This window comes from Cuculus canorus, chromosome 3 (genome assembly GCF_017976375.1).
Source record: "Cuculus canorus isolate bCucCan1 chromosome 3, bCucCan1.pri, whole genome shotgun sequence".
NCBI classification, from domain to species: domain Eukaryota; kingdom Metazoa; phylum Chordata; class Aves; order Cuculiformes; family Cuculidae; genus Cuculus; species Cuculus canorus.
In genome coordinates this window covers 18,903,882-18,924,620 of record NC_071403.1, presented here as the reverse complement: position 1 = coordinate 18,924,620, position 20,739 = coordinate 18,903,882, and positions in this window count along the sequence as shown.

Sequence of the window (20,739 nt, the reverse complement as noted above, 5' to 3'; positions counted from 1 at the left end):
ACCTGCCTGAAATGGAAGACCAATGGCCAAGTAAATAAAATATATTTTGTAAAAATTTCTGTTACTATTATTGATCGTTTATACTGTAATAACCTTTAAATACCTTGTCTCTATTTAGCTAGATAGTATCCAAAAACGGCAGAGGAATAGTTACTACCCTTAAAAATATACAAGCAAAGTTTACAGTTGCAGACATATTGAGACTAATGAGGAAATCCATAGAAATAAGGCAAACAAACACCTAGACAAGCAGAGATTAGAGAATACCAGCTGCAGTAGTGTGTACATGTAATGTAGGCTTTCAGCACGTGAAAACGAGGTGCGTACATTATTGTTCTGCTTCAGGGGGACCCTGGAGCTGCATCAAGACCTGTCTATATGTCACCGCTTCTACAGAATTGGCAAAACCCCTGTGATTCCGGTGTACCAACTATACCTTCCATGGTCACAGTTCAGCAAAACTTTCCATTTAACAAGGCATTTTTTACGTATTTGAAAATTCAGTGGAGGCATCTCACTTTATGATGCTAAATTACTAAAATAAAAAACAACGTCATCATAGACTGGTAATACAGCCAACCTGCTGGGTTCCAGCTGGTTGGTTACTGAGATGAAGGAAGACTGAGCATTACCAGATACTTTGCTGAGCTAAAGCTTTAGAGGGAGATTTGAATTTGACAAATAACTCCTTTACATCAACAGCCTGGAATATTTTCAAAGAACCAAGGAAAAATAAGAAAAGAACAAGGAGTTACAAAGTACTGGATTGAGTTATATCTGCTCAGATGCAGCCACATTTCACAATCCCTGATATTTTCCGGGAACGATTTGTGAAAAAAACTTCTCAGTATATTTTTATGATTTATTTTTCTGGTAGGCCATCTTTTCATTTCCCACATACAACCCTATCTCAATGTGTTGTTACTTTTTAGCACACCAAACACATCTGTATGAATTCAGAAGATAATTTTGTTTTACTTCTTTACAGTTCATTACCATGTTATATTTTTGCCCAGTCCGTGATGTAGGCACTTCATGTTTCAGATAGGTATATCAGCTTTGTATAAATGAAATATTTTGCACAGGCTATTACAGTTGATCATTATGTCACATTTTTTCTGTCAGTAACAGCACCATGAGAGAGAAAAAGAAATAAGACAGTCACTAACAGTAGTCTCTTTTTTTTGGCCCGTGTATAGAAAGCATGGGGTTCTGCCAACTTTCTATAGAAGAAACATATTGCTTTGTGAGTTTTATAAACTTGTAAAGAATAATGAATATGTGCTGGTACTTATAAAAAAATCTGTAAACCACTAATAAAATCAAAATTTGTATGAAAATACGAAGGTTGCAAAATTTACCATATTGCAGAAATATACTTTTGACACATTGCTTCTATTATATTCATATAATATTTAATTAGAAAGCTCTGGTTTATGCTTTCTTTTACAAAGCTGAAGTTACATCACTGCACATGCAATGCAGTAGTAGCAGGAAATGATATGGTAAGATAGCCTGAAAAAAAGCCATTAATCATATTGCTATTTGTAATTGTTTGTGTCCAACATTATCTCACAATAAGTGTAAATAGAAAAGTAATTTAGCAGCACTTATTGCAGTCTTTGTTTTGGTAGTTGCTGTGGGCTGGAGCCAACAGGGGTACTGGAGTAGATTCAGTAAAGGCAGTAAGCACCTAACACAAAAATAAATCCACTAGTAAATCTCCTTACATGTACCTCTATCCTGTACATGCCATGGTATTTGAGTTAGATTTTCACATTTCCAGAACTCCCAAAACATTAAGAATCCTACTCCCTGAATATTTATCTTTTCACTTGCATATTACAGGGATAAGCATAAAACTGACATCTGTTTTCCAGCAATGTTTAATGTTGTCATATCAAAATATCACCCCGGAATCTCAAAAACGCAGAATGGTTGGGCTTGGAAGGGATCTCTGGAGATCATCTAGTTCAACCCACCTGCTAAAGCAAGTTTACCTACAGCAAGTTGAAAAGGAACACATCCAAGTGGGGTTTTAATATCTCCAGAGAAGGAGATTCCACAGCCTTATTTGGCAGTTCCAGTGCTCTGTCACCTTCACAGTACAGAAGACTTTCCTCACTTTAAAGCGGAACTTCCTGCACTCCAGTTTGTGTGCGTTGCCCCATGTGCTGTCACCGAGTGCCATTGAAGAGTCTAAGCCCATCATCTTGACACCTGTCCTTCAGAAATTTATAAGCATTTATAAGACCCCCTCTCAGTCTTCACTCAGCTAAGCAGTAGACCTACTGTTCTCATAGACCAAACTGGTGGTTTGGATACATTTATGAGAAATATGAGTTTGCACCGGAATCTGCCACTGCTTATTCTAATCAGCAGTTTATCATCCCAAAGGAGCAGGTATCATCCAATACCAGAACTACCACAAGTTTGGACTTTTATGTAAGACTTCTATATTACTATGTGTCCAGAGTAGACACAGGAGTCCATTTACTTCCTGTCAGCACAGTTTCCAACACGACAGATTTAGGAAGATGGAAATGGGATGAGGCTGTTCAAATAATTGCCACTTGTTGAGTACCTAAATTTGACAGTGATCTCCATATGGTGGCCAGATATTTAATATAGAAATCTAGATTTTGCTCCAGATGCCTGATATCCAAAAAGGAAGTTACTGGCAATATGTATCTGCCTCTTTGGATCTTGTCTTCTACAAATACTATATACGCACAGAAATAAGTTTACTCTACATTAAAAGAAATCAAGGATGTGTTCTTGCTAGTCACAGGCAGTAATTGGCTGCAGTAACCATGAAGTTGTGGAGTTCAAGATCCTTAGGGTAGCAAGGAGGGTGCACAGCAAGATTTGGTGCTTGTAAATTGCCTTAAACCCTCCATTTCTATTAAAACAAACAAACAAACACAACCAAGGAAAACATTTTTTCCTATTCTCTTTCCATTTACAAGGACAAGTTGTCATTGCAAAGTAAAAGGAGTGGATATAGAAATTATCTGAAAATCACTAGAACAAAAAACAGCCTAACATTTGAAAATGAATTTGTCTATCAGCTGGAAATGCCATATATTATTCAAGACTGACAGCCATCCAGCAAAAACTGTAAGTACCATAGAAGATGATACAAAGCAAGCTTCCATTTAATTTATAATTTTCTCTGTCCAACATAAGACAAGAGAAAGCAAAAACACATCAGAGGAATCTGGCAGCAGAGTCAATCATTACAGAATAATAGAATTCAGACTTGAAAAGATGTTAAATTTTCTAATCTGCTCCTTTGCCAGAATTGGATTGTTTTCTAGTGTATATTCCCTGCAGTTATTTCCAGGCTAGTTTTGCATTTCCATCACAGGGCCAAGGCTTTAAAGTTGTTTAAAAAAAACTGGACATTTATATGGAAAAGAATACTTAGTATCAGGAAGAAATAAAGCACTAAAAATCTAGAAGCCATTTGAAATGGTGCAAACTTTTAGGTTTGACCATAGAAAACAGTCAAAAAAAGGTGTGGGAATCCCTTTCTTTGAAATTCAAACCAGCTTAGGGCTGAGATCAGCTTAACTTTATCTGCACTTAGGCACTTTAAAAAGGCTTATCTGAAGCTCTTCAAATGCCTGAAGAATTTGAACATGGGCCGCTGTGAGACATCTCTGTATCTCACAGGCACTTATACCTATATAGCATTTCATCAGGGTTTTTCAAATCTCGTATCTTGGAAATATGCTGATTACAGTTGCCATTGGTACTTGAATCCTCCCACACATCTTCCCTCTCAACTGTAGCTGAAGCAAGACAGAAACTATATTAGAAGCTGATTGTTCCATTACAACTTCTTTTTCAGTGTTCTTTTGAAAATGTGGATACTGGCTTCCAAAAGACAGTAGAAAAGTAGTTTGAGATAGTGTGTGTGCTTCAACATCCATGACTGCATTAATTTTGCTAGTCAGCCTCCTCTATTGCAATGATGAGTATAATGATGTGAATGCATGAGAAACTGCAGATGCATGGGGGCCGTGTTAAAAGACATCGATCACACTGACAACACTAGGTATTGTAAGGATGACTTAGGTGCAACTATGCCATTCTCCTTTGTTAAAGGAGTAAAAGCATTTTACTTTGTACAGCATCTAGATGAAGAATAGATAAAGCCTCTTTGAGATTTCTACCTTCATTGTCCTAATATATAACATCTCCACCCACTTGCAACAAAGAAAATGACTTCGAGCACTCATGATATATTGAAAAAAAAAAAAGAAAAAGAAGTCATTTAGAGACTGCAAATACATTGCAGACTAGACCAATAAGTAGAATTAGGGAGAGAGATCTGTAAAATATAACTTTGGAAACTCCAAAAGATTAAATATACAGATAAAAAAATATTGGGACATATTTTAAGATTGTAAATGACAACAAAAAGCTATTGCATCCTTCTGAGAAATGCAGGCATTCAAACCTTCTAGAGGTGAGGAGAGTTAAACTTTTGTTACTGGTCAGCTCTGTTCAACTGAAATATTTCCAACATAATATATATTACCTCCGACTTTATAGAACACATAGTAGTTCACCTTACAAAGTGCAAGTTGGGAGAATGAGAAGTACAAAATTCTGTGTTGCCAAGGTAGAATGTTTTTATTAAGGTTATTCTCCCCAGGAAAAATGATGGCCAACAGGAAGAGTGAATGCTGTAACTCTTTGCCAGTTAGATTAATATCCCTCTGAGCTCTCTAATATGTGCTCAGAGACTTTATGTGACACTAGCATTCACTTAAATCAAAGGGCATCAAGTGTGTAAGTACCCTGAAGCCTTCCTAAGACTCCACAAGTTTTATCGACACCACAGAATTTTTTTCCATTTATGCCAGTTGTTAATTTGACCCATTTATATGCATTCAACCTTGACGTTACCAGAAGAGTTCTTTGACGTGTCATGGTGCATACAGCTTCAGAATAGAATATTCAATAGAACATAGGAGTATTCACAAATCATTAAGCTCTGCTTAAGGAGAACCCTACAACAATTACAAGAAAAGGTCCAGGTAACACACTATTAAATGTTTTTCCCTCATAAAACTATCTCTTCCGCTCAACTTGCCTTCCTCACTTTTACTGCCTAAAGACTGCAAAGCTACATCATCCCCCATGCTCAAGGGAAAAGCACATGCAGTTCCAGAGGCTAAGCCATCATACCACCTAAAAAACTTGAGTTTTGTATTACCTTAATCACCACTAGGAAGTGCCTGTTTCTCTCCATTAACTCAGTATTTACTTACATATCCCGCTTACACTCAGACATCCACCTTTCAGTGGCTTAAATTAGGGCAGAATTATCTGCCCTAAGCAAATGTGCCTCTTTTAGTCTGTGTCATGCATTCTTTTGTCATCCTGCATTGCATTGTGCTGCTAAACTTCAGGAGTGGTCTGGATATTATTTTGACAACACTGTCCTCACACATGTCTTACATGGCCACTTGTCTAACTTCTGTTCACTTTGAAATTATGTTATACACCACCTACATTTTATTGGTCTTGAAAGAATTAGGTTCTTCCATACTAAATTTTCCACCCGTAGACAAGGAGGAAATATATCATAAGCGGAGACACTTCACTGCTGCCACCTCCCATAATCCCAGGTTCAGAAGCCTGAGAATCTTTTCATTGTGTCTATTATGTTCCTGTCATTTATTTTGCTCTAATGTTCTGTAACAAAAAATGGTATTAAGACACCCAGTAGACTTTATAATAAATGGAAATCTATATTTTGCATGCACAGTTGGAGATCAAGCCCATAGGTCCATCAAAGTGTACAACCCCAAGCAGGCTTATCCTGGATCTGAACTTTGGATCAGAATCTGAACTCAATGCCCAGACGTTTTCTGCTTGAACAGACAAGCCCAGCTCTGAATTTAAACATGTTAACACCTGAAACCATACCTGGTCATCTGTTTTGAATGGTCAGTCTGATAGAAAGAAAACAATTCAGCAACAGAAAATCTTATTTATCACAAACCTTTCTCTAAGAGATTTCAGTTAATGTGTTATGTATAAGGATATGTCTGGATTGCCTATCGGAAAGCAGTATGCTGGTATCGAACTTGCTTTGAAAAAAGGTATGTCAGTGTCAAAACGCGGTAGAGGCAGCAGCATGGACATGTGTGCAAACTAATTTACCCTGCAGTTACTCTAAAAGGGAAATTAGAGCATTCTGAGATATGTGTTGTCATAACATGGATGTTTCTAGTACGGCCGCTTGCTCAAGTGTCTATGCATAGCATAGTGACTGCGTGTTGGCAATGTTTGGGGTTCCTGATAGGTGAGGAAGTGAAGAGAAACAAGGCAAGACCAACACCAGATATAGGGTTCAAGCACACAGAGGTGGGAAAGCTCAAATGAAGCAGTCATTCAGTTCACATAAAGGAACTTGTAATGATACAAACACTTCCAGTGGCTCAAACAGGAACTGTACAGTGACTTTTATAGGAATGTTCAGCTCACGAATATGTTGAAAATTATGGCAGCTATAAAAAGTAAGAGAATTTTATGGTGGAAGGGTAAAATAAGATTAAAAAAATGATAACTGTGAGGTTGAAATGGAATGTGTCAGGCAAAAATGGTTAAACAGATTCTAAATTGCATGAGTGTCTCCAGCAGTGGCTCACTTAAATTGCAATTACGAATATGAAAATGTACTTGAACCCAGTTTAATTACTGTAACCTAGAAGATCTGGCAAGGCAGGTCCTTTTTCTTGTAGATAATTGAACATGAAGTGTGAGAAGGCTTAGCAAAATATATAAATATTAAGCTACCATAATTTTTGTGGTTTTATCTCATTTCTCTCTATCAGATGAATTTTTTATGTGTCACCCCCTAAGGAAGATGGTTCAAAGTACTTGGTGCAGGAATCCCATTTTTGTGGTTTAAAAATTTCTTCTTTTCCCCCATGATTTCCTATTCTTCTGTTTACATAGAAAAGGCAATGTTTTCAGTCACGAAAAATTGTTCTCACTGCCTCCAGATAGATTGGAGCAAGAAATATTTGCATAAGGGAAGGCTTGTTTGCCTCTTTAAAGGGATGGGTGAACTCCCTTAGGGTGATGCTGGGGTGCTGAGCATTTGCACATCTTCATCTATCTTGTGGAGTCCCAGCCTTCTCACTGCTCTTGGTCACCTAGGCACGTCACTGTGTGATCAGTAGTGGCACAGACTTGTGTTAATTTATTTTTCTTTGGTCAGTCTCAGGAAAGTGGAGATTTTGGTCCTGTCCCAACCTTTAGATCATGACAAATACTTCATCTTTGAACAAAGAGGCTGAATGTTCACCCCACCATTCAACATAACAGTGTGTTCACAGACACAATGAGCAACACCGTGGAAGATTTACCTTTATTCTTATTTTTCATTTCTTTCAACATCATATGAATAGTTTCAGCAGCCCATAGTCAGGTTCCTTTTCAGTTTATTACGATTGTAACTGACATTTTGTCTTTCCAGAGAAATATTCATGTCAGGTTTATCATGCATTAATGTGGTTTATTTGTAACTGTATTTTCACATATGGCAGGTGTTAACACGTAAATAGTAAAAATATTTTCAAATGGACTAGAACTCACTACAGCTTTTTTTTTTTTTTTTAAAAATAGGTAATTTTTCAATACATTGACATGCCAAAGCCAATAAAGTCAACAGAGATTTTAATTCATAAACTGAAGCACATCAGAGATCACTGAACCAGCAGCACAGACAAAGAGGCATTACAGTAAGCAGTTTGACGCTTCCAGAAGACCACAGGACTACAGGACAGACGTTATCCAAAAGCCGATCTGGCTGAGTGTTGAAGGACAGAGTTTTCTGACTCTTCTCCGTTGGTTACTGGCAGTCCCAGGGCCTGTACAGGATGAGAATATCCTGAAGCAAGTATGAACACTATAGGCATATTGCAGAGCCCCAGCAGAGTTGGGTGAGTCCTGCTGTAACTCTCTCTTGCACACCAGGAGCTCGGCTCCACAACTCTGCTGGCTGGACTGGCACACCTTCACAATGCTCAGTGTCCTCTCATATCTCGTGCCTCAGTTTCTTTGATGGTTGCTTACTCTGCACCTACCTATAACTTCTTGGTCTGAATGCCCAGCTGTCTCCACAGGACCCTGCAAGTGCTGATGGAAGCAGTAACCTATTGACAATACTTTACTATGAATATATTCAGCCTCATTCCCCCCACACCTTGGAAGACAAAACCAAAAGACAGGATTTTGATTCACAGTTCAAATTCTGTTTCTTCTAACTCCCAGTGCTCAAAGCTATTTTTTCTAACCTTTCTTCATTGGTCATAATTTTTGTAGTTCTTTTTACGAAGCCTTGTGCACAGTCAAGAGAAACCACTTGTCTAAAGGAGATCACAGTTATTTGAAAAGTGACACCATGATATATATGCAAATATTTTGTGTGACAAGCAATGGGTCCAGCCTCTTAGTTTCAGCTCTTAGCAATATGTATTTTCTATAGGATGCACCACAAACAAATTAATGCAAGTATTGCATGAAGACCTTGAGAATTAAAGCAAAATTAAATCTATACTCTTGCCACTCCTATTTATATGAGCTAGTTGGAGACAGTAAATGAATGAGAAAAAATCCTACCAAATAATCCTCTGACATTTACTTAAGGAGCCTACACAGAAGAAATCTACCTTTCTAGCAATAAAGAACTTAAGAAGCAAATAGAGATTTTCAATTCTTCTACGCCCTTACAGGACCATTTATTTTAGCTGTCAGCTTGGAATGAGGAAAAAGGTCTCATTTAGATTTTGCAGTTAATTAAAAATGTTTCTACGTGCAACTGTGTAATGTTTGTGCTTTAGTTTTCTGTTCATTGCACCTTTATTTCTGAAAGTGCTCTGCTGCCATCAAACACAGGCAGCTGAGAAAAAGTACTAGAACAGAAATAACAATATCCAGATACTCTTCATTGCAAACTGTTGGAAAGCAGCAAAACATAGACATGCTCTCTTGGGGAGCACTGGACTGCCTTTTTCTCTCAGGCTAAAATTGAAGTTAGTTCTTACTGAAAGTTAGATTATTTTTGTGCACAGATAAACATAATACCCAATCTTCCACAGGATTTCATCTCAAGCATCTGTAGGGCAGTGTCATGTCATATGGAGGTAGTCCAGGCAGAAGGCTCTCCAGAATATCTGAGAAGGCAGTTTTGCTTTTTAAGGTTATGTTAATTTTGATGTTGTCAGACACAAATAAACCTTAATGATGAAAAGCTAGCAGGAAAAACATCCCAAGTGTGAGAACTACCAGGTTTTATAACATTCCTTCTAGGACTGCTGCTACTAGCTGAGGGTTTGAGTTCCAGGCTCTGTGGCTGCAATCTCATTTCCAGATCAGTCCCACCTTGAGGGCGCCCCACGAAAGCTGTATTTCCAACGAACTGGAAAGTCCACTCACAGCTGCCTACTTTGGGAATAACTGACTTCCAGAGTGGACACAAAATTTAGGAACACAGAGACAGATTTGCTGAAGGTCCAAATCAGAAACAGTATAACATCATTCTTGAACTGTAGCAAAGACAGCTCTCTTTTATCCCATCTGTCTTTGTCCAGCCTTCATCCAGCAGCACCTTAGCTCCTCCAGGCTCAGAAAGGAAGAGGCATGCTGGCCACAGATGCAGTCATTTCCAGCTCTGAAGTAACAGAGCTGCTGGGAGCTATTACGAGCACTTGAAGACAGTCTACTTTTTCTAATGTGATCCCTTCAGCTGCTTCTTCCAATGCCTTCCTTTCCCGCTGGAGGAGCTGAGCTGTTCACTACTAACAAGTACATTGCATCTCTGTGCTCACTTTTGAGTCTTTGGGGGCTCGTGATACACAGTTCAGTGACCCACTGTGAAAGAGAAATTGTATCAGATTTTTTTTGATAATTACCTCATTTTAGCACCTGCCACGTTCCAGGCGAACCAATTTATACATGCTTTGTCTATACACGCAGAAGTGTCCTTCTGGGAAATATTGTCAGCCGTATAGCCACAGCTTTCTTTCTCAAACCTGTGTGCAAAGTTGCACACACCACTTAAACCTTATACTGGCTGATTCTCCAGTACATCCCAAAATTCTTGCTGTAGTATTTCTTAGATGCAAAAGTTGTGTGAAAGTTTTTTTCCAAATATGTGATAAATAATTTTTCCATAGTTTAGCTTCCAGATATTTCTATGCTGCTAAAAATTTAATGGCATTCTGAGCAAATCAAAACAATTGTCAGTATGAGCCATTCTAATTTGAGACTGATTTTCAACCCAAGGTTCAGAGAGTATTTCCAAATCTACATAAACTGGAGATTACAGGTATGCAGCTCCTACTCAGGCAAATGTAATTGTGTTTATATCCACATTGTTCTGGGTACCTATTGCAACAACTGAACTGTTAGAGTAAGAAACAATAAATCCTTGTTCAGAAGCTGTGAGTCTGCACTCCAGTCCTCTTCAAAATTTGTTTTGGCAAATTCCTGCTTAAATCAGCTACTAGATTAAAAATCACAAAACCTGCCTTTCCCATGCAGAATTTCATAGAAAGTCACAAGCCCCACAGAGATAACAGTTTTTTAGAGCAATGCTATTATTAATAATTATTTTTTAAATATTCTTTTAAAAAATCAACTTGCATGAAATACAAGTTTTCAAGAGCAGCAACATTTTTGTAATAACTACACTATTCGTATTTTCATGTCGGTATCTTGCTTATAAAGCCTAGATGTTGTTATCTTGCCTTTAATCTTAGGCATCCCTAACACTTACAGGAGCAGATATAAGAGCATACATGAAGGAAGATAGCTCATTATAAAAAAGGAGGAAAATCCATAGGACCAGGAAAGCAGACAACAAGGCATCATGTAAACTATAGTGGAAAGACCTTATTTAAGTTGTCTTAGAAAACTGTTATTTTCTGAAGCAATACTTGTTTTTTCCATTTCTTCCTCCACTGATAAAAAGTTGTTTTCAGAAAAAAAATAAAACCAAAAACTCCCAACAACTTTTGTTCTGAAAAAATAACTTCATCCTTTGTGCATTGCCCTACAGCTAATATGCATATTGATTATACCTGAAGTCCAGTACTGAAATGACTGAATTTCCAAGACTGTGTTCTAAAATATCAATCATAAAAACACAAACAAAGTACTCTAGAGCTGCAGGTATTACCAGATGGGTTTTTTGTGCTTGCCTCTAACTCTAAGCTCATTTAGCCATATTTAAGAAGTTTGCCAAGTAGTTATTTTCCTTTCAGATCAGATGAAAAAAACTTTTTTTTGAGCAAAGCCATTTAGATGAGTTTATGTATTCCTTAAAAAGACTTTTTTTTTTTTTTTTGTGAAAGTCTTTACCTTAAACTACTCATATTTAGTTTTAGCTGCTGAATTTTGTTTTATTTTTATTTTGGAGGTTTTGAGTTTGGTTTTCTTCTCACTTTTTCCCTCTTGCAATGTGCTGACATAAGTGACTGGTAGTCTGAACTTGGCTGACAGGTGTTTTTCACATAACTGCAGTGCCCAGCATAAGAAACATATATTTTTACTATGAGATCATGGGCTTTCTGTGTAACTTCCATAACTATTTAACTTACTTAGGCAGTGCTATAAAATATCTGTTTGCTTTTACATTTTCCACGGGGCAGCTTCTTTTTTCACCTGTCTTTTCAGTGGAAGGATCAGTATATTAAGAATTGGACTCATCTAAAGGATGTCTGGCATTCATTTGAGTGCAGTCTGCAAATGCTGAATGCTTTTGGTGTCAAAGGGAATTCGTGCATGCGACTGACTGCAGTGTTTCAGGGCTGTTAGTGGCCCTCTCGAAGGTTTAATATTCCTCTAATTCTTATTATTTATTTTGTCATTTAAATCCCATTTGCTGAGATGAAATCAAGCGACTAAGTGCAACTTGATAAACATTTCTTTCTTCTCTCTGCTGTTTCCAACTAAACTTGTATTTTTCCTCTTAGATATGCTTGAATTTGAATTTTGTTGTTCCCAGTGTCTTAAAAGATACAGATTAGCAGGCTGCTGGGCTTTCTTTGACCTTCCAGCTGTTCTTTAATTATTTGTTAAATTCCTTTTAGATATTTAACATGTCATAGAATAATATTGGAGATCCTCTTATCTAACTCTAATTTTTAATGAGTTAAATTATGCTTTCCCTACAGCTCTCAGGAAACTTACTTTCCTTTCCCACTCCCCTTACCCCTAGCTCCCTACGTAAACATACTTTCCCCTTCTAGCTTTCCCACTCCAATCTAAAACCTGTATGGACATTCTGGTATATAGCTACATCCACCATGTCCAACATCAAGAATGTGACCTTATGCTGACAGCTTATTTTATCACTAAAGCACCGCAAACTCCATGTTTTCCCCTCTCTTTTTGTCCTAATTTTGCCCTTTGGATTGTTTCTTTCGGAGGCTTGGTGACAGATTCTGGGGAAGACTGGGCAGAACTGGGTGAAAACTAAACTTCAAAGTTATTGTACCATAAGTGTGTTTGCATTTTTCTACCCAGAGTACCTTACTTACGTGTAATTTACAACAATTCTAAACCCATTCTTCCCTAAAAATATTCAAGAAAACTGAGCTCTGCTTCAACAATATGATATGTATTTTGCAAGAGTATTTTCTAGAGCATTTCCTGTAACACAACACAGTCCTGTGGATATACTAAGGAACTCCATCTGATGCAATTTGTATTGTGGGAGGTGTTATAAGTTATCAGTGCCAACAATCCCTGTGAATTATTGGTGCAATAAGACTTTGGTAATGTATAAAGAATATGTGCCAGCTAAGTAAAAATTTTAGTTTGTTCTATGTAAGTAGCCATGTAAAGTGTTCATAAACTGAGTGTGAAAGAGCGCAAAGGAGCAACTTGGATGACAAAAAAGGAGAAGGTAGAATGGAATGTCATCAGTCTAGAGTTAGGCAGAAGACTAGAAAAGCTTCTACAGACTACTGGATATCAGCTCAAATCTATGCTGTTATTTTCTATCCCACTTGCAACACACAATGCATTCACATTAGTATAAAACTGGCATTACATGAGATCAATCAAGCTCTATCATTTTCTCTTCATTTTAACACCTGGGAAAAACAAATTTTCTAATAAAGAATCTTCGGAGTCCGCCTTGTTAAGAGAAATGTAAAAAAAGGGTGACAAAATGATATTTAGCTCAGTAAATGTCTCATTTAGCTGTGAATAAGAGCTGGTAAAGACTTTCATTACAAAACTCCAAATCACATGAAACATCTGGTTTTTAATTCTATTAAAATCCAAAACTCAGCCCGGGTTCTTCGAAAGTTTTGCTGAACTTCAGAAGCATTTTTGTATTATGAAACATACTACTGAGGAAAGCTATCTTTATTTGTGGTTTTGAATGCATACCATGCAAAATGTCTGGATTTTTCACAAGATTAAGTGAAACCTGGTGATTTTGACAGGCAATTTAATTTGAATTTCTGGGTTTTGACATCAGCAAAGACGGAAAATTTGGTGCTTACTTGGATTATATGGATCACAACAAAATCCCAGGGGGAGTAGAAAGGCAAAAATCCTTTGAATCCCAGTAAAAGAAGATTAGAAAAATATTAGTTATTCACAGATTTTATGAGAAAATAACATAAACTAAATTATATTAACTGTGACTAGATTTATATTTGGGGCTTTTTTAGAGTACAGGCTATGAAAAGTAAATAAAAATATGAAAGTTCTGTGGTCACGATATCAGATCTGGCAGATATCAGATGTATACCTGAAAATAAATGTTGATTAACTACCTAAATGAATGATAACTCACATTGAGGTTTTGGATTCCATCTTTTTCTGCAGTTTGTTCTGGAAAAACCCACTAGGGAGAAGGAGAAGGAGAAAGCAGGAGAAGGAGAAGGAGAAGGAGAAGGAGAAGGAGAAGGAGAAGGAGAAGGAGAAGGAAAAAAAAAAAAAAGAACAAAAAACCCCACCAGTGAAATATTAAGGACTACTGGGAAAAGGTTTCGCCCAGTGTACATATATCCACATTTATTTACATCTAAGTTGAATTAACCTATGTATGTGTATTATTGTTTTACCTTGAACTTCATGTAGAGTGTTTATTTCTTACTACATACATGACGTTTGTGTTTATTTCTGTTTTTCAGCATTCAAATACCAGGCCAGGAAATTGCTGGTATTTAAATCACATGGTTTCCCAGAGCCATTTCCAAACTCTATGGATATTGCTGACTATAATAGGTCTCATCAAGACACTGTTGTTGCCACCAGAGTGAGAGAAAGTATCTGCCACTAGCTGAGATCTTATATTTGTTTGCTCTTGCATGAAGCTTTTTTTTATCAGTATGTTTGCCAGTCATAGCACAGAACTCTTGTACCAATTTCAACTGCATATATATAATTTTTTTATTTCCTTTTTTCTTTTTTTTCCATCAGTTCAAGAGAAATTTGTATCTAATAAAGGGAATAGGAATAATGGCATTGTCTTGGAGAATATGTATTATGACAGAAGGAAACGGAACCAAGACTTGTTTGAAAGTAAATATTTTCCTCCCCTTTTACCACACCCTAACCCATACAAAAGTATCTTGATTTGGATATCAGGAAATGTCTAATGTGAATATTGCTCTCAGATTTGACACAATTTTTTTTCCCCTGTAATATGATATGCTTCTGTGCCAAGTTGCTTTTATTCTTTCTAACTGTTTACTATTCTTATTTTATACTTTCTATTTTATTTATTCTATACTTACTATTTTTTACTTTCTAACTGTTTAACTATTCTTTAAACCTCCGTTCGAGCCATTCCAGTACTGAGGATGGTACTATAGATTCAGACACAATTTGGCTGTTTGTCTTTACACAGGAATAACAATATCTTGACTTGACTTCCCTTTGTCTCTCCTCTCATTTTTTGTCAGTCCAGAAAATGGACACCTTCCCAAAAGTGAAGGAGATGTAATTTGGAATGTCAATTTTTTTAAACAAGTGGTCCTGCAAGAGGTTCCAAACAAAGGACGCTGATCATTTTTCTGATCTCCCTAATGAAAAGTAGTTCTCAGGATGTTTGTTTTGGTTTTGTTTTGATTTTTTTTTTAAATAAAAAACATTGTGAGAGGGAAAATCTTTGCATTTAGCAACAGGCAGCTGCTGCCTGATGCAGATCCCAACTCTGAGAGCACTGCGTAGAGTCATTAGGTTTATTTAAACTTTCATTTTGCTGATAATGCTACAATAACCTTTGTGGTACCTTACTCTGAAGCCATTTGAAAAGAGATTTCATTACATTGGATGTCAGATGATAAGAATGACAAATGCAATAGAGCATAAATAAATGCAAAAGAATGACTAAGGAAAAATTGCTCTATATGTGCACAGTGCAGGATTTTTCTTTATTATTTTTATTCAAGAAGGAAGTCTTGGAGACAGATAGCTGTCAGACAGCTTAGAAGTGATAAAAAAAAAGGGGAAAAAATCTGAACTATTAGAAAGAATTACAGAACCAAAGAAAAAACCAGCATTTTGCAGGAATCTAACTCCAGCTAGGGCTCCAGCTTGAGGAAGCTATTTAGAATACCCTGTGCAATCTCATTCTTTGTCTTGCAATACAAGAACTGGTGACATCCTTGTTTAAATTATCAGGCAACATTTTCAAAGAAGGATGTGTTTTTTTGCACATAGTCTAGTCAAATTATGAAAGACATCACTGTCAGATACTGTAATTTCCACCTACTTTAGTGGCTTAAATATCAGATCTCACAAATTGGTGGCTATTAGATGGCTATAAGATGCAATAGTCAAGACGCAGTCTCTCTGGTATGATATAATAAAATCTTTCATGTGGAGAAGCTGAAGAGCTGTCCTTTTTTTTTTGCTGTGTTTCTGATGAACCTGCTCTATTGAGCAGTGTTATAGTACCATATACAAACTACTTGTCTGATCAGTACGAGTTTATTCAATGTTTCTGCCAGGAGCTACTAGTTAAAATTAGCTACTAGTTAAAATTCTATGTACTGCCACAGGAGTAGACTGAAGCTATTGTCAATGTCAAGCATTTCTGAAAACTCAGGTGTAAGTGCAATAAAAAGTGATTTTTAGTAACCGAACACCAATTTGGTAGCAGTGACCATAGATTCTTATTTTATTATGTGTGCATCAGGTTTTCATTGCGTATAGGTTAGTCTGCTCTTAACAACAGCCAGCTGTGGTGCAGCCTGAACTTCACTTTTGCACTTCTAGTAGAAAGAGTCCTGTAACATTACAACGTGTAGATTTGGTGACGTATCTGTTTTCATTGTACTGTGAAGTTATAGGGTTTTTTTCTATCTAATTGTACAAGTAATGATTACATGTATTAGAACTGTTTAAATATTTTCTTTAATCTTGTATTTCAATGTTTTACTTTCTCTGCTTGGTTAATCATGCCAAGAGTTGCTCTAGGAGATGACAATTGTTCTTTCAGTTCTTATCTCACTATGAGTTTTATTTGCCCTTTCATAACAAAACCTTTACAAGAGCTGGAAAGTTTTGTGAGCTTGTTATTTCCTACATTTCTGTCAGGGCTTCTTAAGCCAGAGGGGAAAGAACCCTCACAATAATATGCCAGTTTTATAGGATGATCTTGAAGTGGAAAGATAATCAACCTTGGTTTGTGGATTTTTTTTACAAAGCATCTTCTTTTTGCAATGAACTAGGGCAAGAGTTTTGAAAATGAAGTGGAAAAAAATAATACAACAAACTAGAATTGATTGGGTATTTTATTCTCTGTCCAAGTCTTTCAGTTCAGTGCCACTGACAACTTCAGACCTGCTGCCTAATCACTAAATCCCTTAGATACCTATATTTCTGTAGATAAATACATGCAGATTGCAGAAACATTGGAAACAGGCAGGAGTTTCTGAACAGGTGGGAGACCATATTTTGTCCACGTCCTGAGAGGCTACAAAGAAAAACTGTCAGTCTCTGAAAACACTGACAAAAGCAGATAAGGTGAGTCCCAGACAGTTTCCTCATTGTCTGCAACAAGTTTGAGTTAAATTTTCTAGTTCACATAGATACTGCCCATGATATTATGACTAGTGGGTGGTACTAGAAGGTGCTAGGATAAGCAGGACTTGGCCTAGAGTTAATCCACAATCCCTTCATCAACAAGGACTGCCTGTGCAAGATGTCCAGCACCAGTTCATTTGTTTAAGGGCCTACAATTCACAGGGATGAATCCAGGCTGTATCTCACGTCACTTCGGAGTCTGCAACAGATAAATGGTTGTTGTGTGAGATCTTGGCTCCTGTTCACAGTACCCATCCAATAGGACTGCTCTAACATAGGAAGATTGTCAGCAGAGTGATATTTGTGTAAATCCTAGTTTCTCTTAGTAAGAATCTTTCTTCCTGAAAAGCAGAAGGTCAAAGTGATTAATTTCTTCAGCTGTTTGATTGAGAAATAATGTGCTTGTAACTTAGTGTTTTCCCAGCATTAGAGAAACAATACAGACATCACTTCATTCTCACTACATGAATTTCCATCTAACCCTTTGCATATTTTCTATTGATGTGTATTTTTAAGGTCCGCTCAGAATGTTGTGGTCATCTCCATCTCTTTTTTTGATACAATTCTCTCTTCCCTTCCTTTATTACTGCATATTCTTTTCTGCTTACAAACTGGTCATTTTGACGCTTAACATTTTTCTTAATCCCTCCAAAGTATTTCAGTAATAGCTATCCAACAACCAAAATGTGAGATATAGTGGCAAAACTACGCCTGTGTGTACACATGCATAAATATACACGAGGATGAACTGTCACTGCTTAACCAATTGCAACCCAGTTGGGAGTACAGTGTCAGGAGGGGAAGAACTGAAACATCCAGACAGAACAGCCTTGGTTCATCACAGTCATGGGATGAAACACCTGATATTTGAAAGTTTTAAATCAATTCTGATAATTAAAATCTCCAGGGAAACTCTTAAGTATAGTAACATTGACCATGGCTGCACTATAAGCATCTGGGTCATCTGAACTGCCTGTACGACCTATAACTCAAGACTCAGAAGCCTGGAGAACATCTGAGCCACATGTTCTTCCCATAGACCTCCTTACTTCCAGGACTAGGCCAAGAAGTTAGGATAGTGTTAGACTAATTTACTTGGTTGTCTCACACAGTCTCTTATGCTTCCAGCTATCACATTTAAATTAGCAGGAACATCTGCAGAGAACAGAAAAAAATAAAGACTTGCTTAATTTAGAATTTAGCATAGACAGCATTACTATGAAATCCTAAGTATTTTGCATTTATTTTTCACTTCCTGTTAGTATACATTATTCCGCATGGAAGTAGCTTTAGGGAACTGAGAAATGTAATAATACAGATAGATTCTTCCTCAGTCTCAAACTCAAGAAAAAGTTGTTCTATTTCAGCAGAATTTGTAAAAGCAGAATTCTTGTATAACCAATAGTCTTATCTAACATTATCATCTGCTAGAATGAGACAACGTAGACAAAACAACGTGCTTCTCTAAGAGGGCACAACATAAGTAGATTAACCAAAGGACAGTTATATAACCTTTTTATTTGTGAAATATGTGAGAAAGGATGGTACTATTATGGTGGCCCATAAATAAATTAAATATTAACCATTGAAAAATATTAACTTTTTTAATATTTTGCAATATTTATAAAAATATTTTTTAAAATGTCAAAAATTTGGAAAGTATTTTAGATTCTTAGTGCTTGTCATTAATATCTTCATTTGAAATGAGCTTCAGTAGCAAAGGCACAGTATCTAAACACCAGCTAGTCAATACAATAAAATCTGTGTGTATCTAATTGCAATTTTAATAAAAGGGTCATGTTTGAAGTATAAACATAAACAAAACACACCACATGGGATTAGAGTGTCATCTGTTGTGCTTCTAAATACCTGGAACCAGTCTCTGACAGCAGTAACATCAAGGTTTTTTACATTCCCTTTACTCAGGTGTTCATTAAACAGTTTCACATTCTGCTACAATAATGAGCTCTTTGAGCATTTTATTGTTGTTGTTACTGACATTAAAGCATACTTATTGCCTTCATCTACGTGAAAGAAATGCAATAGAAGTTCACTTCAACTACCTTGTCTTTTAGTTAGGCTTTGAAAAGTTGCTTGGATGCCATGGTCACAAAGAAGTGCCCTATTGCTTCATTCTGGAGTGCCAACATGCACTCTACAAGTTACAGCTGTAAAAAGGGAGACTTAGCCTTGTCCAGTGTAACAGCACAGCCAGAACACACACATCTGCTCAGACCAGAAATGAAGGGAGTTGCTGAGAAGTGGTTCTGAGTCCCTAGGGAACACTTTACTCCCTCTCTGAAGAGGGAGCAAGGAGCTCAGAAGAACTCTCAAATTCAGCATTTACTAGTGGCTTTCTATACTCTTTGCTAAACTCTGTAGATCATCTCGGGAGGAAATTATATCCCCCACTGACTATACAAGAGTGGGCAAGCAGTATGATGTCTTTGTTTCACTTATGCAGAGACAAAAAACTCATTTTAAGCTTTGCAAAACTTCAACTGGAGGTGCTATGTTACCTTTCTTGATTTCACTCTAAGCTCCTGATTAAAAACCCATTCAGGTCGATAAGTAGTTAATATTGATATCAGGAAGCTGTAGGCTAGGTTGCAAAATAATCAGTCTTTGAGAATATTACAAATCCTTTACCCTTATCTTCAGGAATTACTTATGTAAGGAAAAGATGCACTGTTTTAGCTTTTTGTAAAAAAAAGAAGTCCAAAGTAAACCATAGGAAACATACAACAAGCCAAAGACTGATCTTCTCCTTCCCCAATAGACTTGGCATTCTCATCCTGCCACCTCAGACTGGTTTAGGAAAGATCACTCCACCTTTCAAACAGAAGCTCTTGCTAAGGAAATATTCTTGAATAAATTTTTCAATGTTGACTGTACTTTCTGTGCTTCCTATGCTAAAATGAATGTCCTCATACATATTTCAGTGCGGTTTTTTATGGAGTTAGCAGATGTCTGTGAAAATTTCTTTTTATATATGATTAATGTCACTTTTTACTGTCTGTCTGAGTTTGCTGACATAACATAATCCCTGCAAACTCAAAATGCAGAGAAGCAAGCATAGGAAATTGTGCCTGTAAGAGCATATTTCTATTCTTTTGGTACTTGCCAAAAGTCAAAAGCATATCATTAATTGGCTCAAGTGAAAAAAAAAATGGCTTTAAATTCTGAAGTATCTCTTATTTTTAACCTGGCTTGAATAATATGGTGTTTTTTCGATCTCACAAACTAACCTGCCCATCCTAAACTCCACCCTTCAGAAAGGAAAATTCTTGCAGCGTTTCTGTAAGGCTTTTCACTGGTTAAGAGAGGTGACTGTCCCGCTCTACTCTGCACTAGCACAGCCCCACCTCGAGTATTGTGTGGTGGTTTGGGCACCACAGTATAAAGAGGATATCAAGCTACCGAAGAGTCTCCAAAGGAGGGCCAGAAAGTTGGTGAAGGGTCTAGAGGGAAAGTCATATGAGGAGTGGCTCAAGTCACTTTTTCTGTTCAGCCTGCAGAAGAGGGGACTGAGGGGACAGCTCATCGCAGTTTACTGCTTCCTCACAAGGGGAGGAGGAGCAGGTCCTGATCTCTTCTCTCTGGTGACTAATAATGATACCCGAGGGAATGTCAGGAAGATGTGTTGAGGGGTTA